Raw genomic sequence first — 2,816 nt, forward strand, 5'->3', positions numbered from 1 at the left:
TGAGTGCGGTGGGGGGGTGAGTGGGGTGGGGGGGGGTGGGGGTGAGTGGGGGGTGGGGTGTGGGGGGTGAGTGGGGTGGGGTGTGGGGGTGAGTGGGGTGGGGGGGTGAGTGGGGTGGGGGGGTGAGTGGGGTGGGGGGGGGTGAGTGGGGTGGGGGGGGTGAGTGGGGTGGGGGGGGTGGGGGGGGGGTGGGGTGTGAGTGGGGGGGGGGGTGGGGGGGGTGGGGGTGAGTGGGGGTGGGGGGGGGTGGGGGGGGTGGGGGTGAGTGGGGGTGGGGTGAAGGGGGGTGGGGGGGTGGGGGTGAGTGGGGTGGGGGGGTGGGGTGAGTGAGGTGGGGGGGTGGGGGTGAGTGGGTTGGGGGGGGGGGGTGGGCGTGAGTGGGTTGGGGGGGGTGAGGGGGGTGGGGGGGTGGGGGGTGAGTGGGGTGGGGGGTGGGGGGTGAGTGGGGGTGGGGGTGAGTGGGTGAGTGGGGTGGGGGGTGAGTGGGTTGGGGGGGTGGGGGTGAGTGGGTTGGGGGGGTGGGGGTGAGTGGGTTGGGGGGGTGGGGGTGAGTGGGTTGGGGGGGTGGGGGTGAGTGGGGGTGGGGGGGTGGGGGTGAGTGGGGTGGGGGGGTGGGGGTGAGTGGGGTGGGTGGTGAGTGGGTTGGGGGGGTGGGGGTGAGTGGGTTGGGGGGGTGGGGGTGAGTGGGTTGGGGGGGGTGGGGGTGAGTGCGTTGGGGGGGTGGGGGTGAGTGCGTTGGGGGGGTGGGGGTGAGGGGGGTGGGGGTGAGGGGGGTGGGGGGGGTGGGGGGGGTGGGGGGGTGGGGGTGAGTGGGGTTGGGGGGGTGGGGGGGTGGGGGTGAGTGGGTTGTGGGGGGTGGGGGGGTGGGGGTGAGGGGGGTGGGGGTGAGTGGGGTGGGGGGGGGGTGGGGGGTGAGTGGGGTGGGGGGGGTGGGGGTGAGTGGGGTGGGGGGGGTGGGGGTGAGTGGGGTGGGGGTGGTGGAGGTGAAGGGGGGTGGGGGGGGTGGGGGGGTGGGGGGGGTGGGGGTGAAGGGGGGTGGGGGGGTGGTGGTGAGGTCTCTCTCCCTGATCCACACCACCCTCACAAGATGGCGCTCAGCGAGAAGCCTCGCCCGGGGCCTGTCCCCACCCGCGGACCTCGCACCGGGGCGGTCGGGGGTCTCGGGGGTCCCCCCTCGGGAGGTGATAAACTGCCGTTCCCAACCTGTCTCGCGATCTCCTCCAGCCGCACCAACTCAGGTTGTCGCCACGACTGACACTGAGCATGTGCGGGATACAGCCCGCGCCTGCGCTCTGTCCTCCCGAGCCCATTGATAGGAATTTGGCGCAGCGCGAGCGTTCCGGAGCGACGTTCTATTGGTGATCCCTTCAGCTGGTGACTGGCAATTTAGTGCTTTGGTACCCCAGTTGACATTGGGACTACAGGCACAATTCACAATTTAGGTGGAAACCAAAATATGTAGACCCTCCTCACTGTTGCAATTTGTATAGTTCACCCTCCATCACCTTCATCGGCAATTTCAGTTTGCAAAAAGTTACAAAGTGATACTCCGCTAAGACCAATGCTCATACCACAGTCATTCATAACTTAGCTTAATGGTATGAACGTGTGGCGAAGTAAATCAATAGCAAAACTTTTCAGATTATATCAAGCTGAAGTAATATGCCTAACACTGGGGGAAAACACAAACGAAAAGAACAAAACGTTTAAAATAGTTGCAGACTGGATAGTAAATTGATTTTGCATGGAAAACATTGCTACATTGCACTTTGATACGAAATGAATTAACGTCACCAACACCCTTTCACTGACAGTTTGGGTTTCTAAAAGTTCAAGCGAAAGTGAGGATTGCAGATGTTGGAGATTAGAGTCGAGAGTGTGATGCTGGAAAAGCACACAAGTCAGGCTGCATCCAAGGGGCAGGAAAATCAACATTTCAGGCAAAAGCCCTTGACTGCTGATGAAGGGCTTTTGCCCGAAACGTCGATTTTCCTGCTGCTTGGATGCTGCCTGACCTGCTGTGTTTTCCCAGCACCACACTCTCGGTTTCTACAAGTTGACTCAGCTCCTGACCTCATTACAGCCTTGGTCCAAACATGACCATTAAATCAATGCTCCAGAAATAAAGTGAGATGAAACTCCGTGCCCTCAATGTCGAGGCAACATTTGATTGCGTATTTCTTCAAGAAGCCCTCACACAATCAGATCCAATAGGAATCATGAGGAAAACATTCCACTGGTTGAAGTCACATCTACCACAAATTGAGGTGGTTGTGGTGGTCAGAGGTCAGTCATCTCAGTCCTGGGGCAGCATTGCATGAGTTCTTTAGGTTTATTATTCCAGGCCCAACCATCTTCAGCCACTTCATCAAATGACCTTCCCTCCATAAGGCCAGGAGTTTAGATGTTCGGTCATAAGTGCACAATGTTCAACACTATCCACAACTCCTGGTACTGATCCTGAAAACAGTCCAGGTGCAGAAATAGCAACACCTGGATAACATCCATGTTTGTGCTGATAAATGTCAAGTTACATTTCTGCCATTGAAGTACTGGCAATGACCAATTGCAACACAAGAGAATCTAACCATCTCTTCATGAGATTCAAATTCACTACCATCACTGAATCTTCCACCATCAACATCCTGAGAGTTACCATTGACCAGAAACTGAAGTTGACAAGCCATGTAGGTTAGAGCAGTTCAGAGGCTACTGCTGAGTCACTCATCTGTGGTCTCCCAAATTCCTGTCCACCGTCCACAGGCAAAAGTACACTGAATACTATCCACTTGCCTGGATTGAGTGCAGCTCCAAAA

At 58.4% G+C, this 2,816-nt stretch overlaps 1 protein-coding gene across 3 annotated transcripts in view; it reads right to left on the bottom strand.

Moving 5' to 3' along the window:
- The window catches only part of LOC140457221 (uncharacterized), a 26,300-nt gene extending 25,026 nt beyond the window's left edge, over positions 1–1,274 (bottom strand). Inside the window, exon 1 of one of the 3 annotated variants that reach the window (XM_072551337.1) lies at positions 1,204–1,274. The gene's annotated coding sequence lies outside the window, so the exon portion shown is untranslated. The remainder of the gene's footprint in view (positions 1–1,203) is intronic. The other 2 variants (XM_072551340.1, XM_072551338.1) reach the window with 2 other exon arrangements.
- Positions 1,275–2,816: the final 1,542 nt, after the last annotated feature.

Source organism: Chiloscyllium punctatum, chromosome 31, assembly GCF_047496795.1.
Source record: "Chiloscyllium punctatum isolate Juve2018m chromosome 31, sChiPun1.3, whole genome shotgun sequence".
Taxonomy (NCBI): domain Eukaryota; kingdom Metazoa; phylum Chordata; class Chondrichthyes; order Orectolobiformes; family Hemiscylliidae; genus Chiloscyllium; species Chiloscyllium punctatum.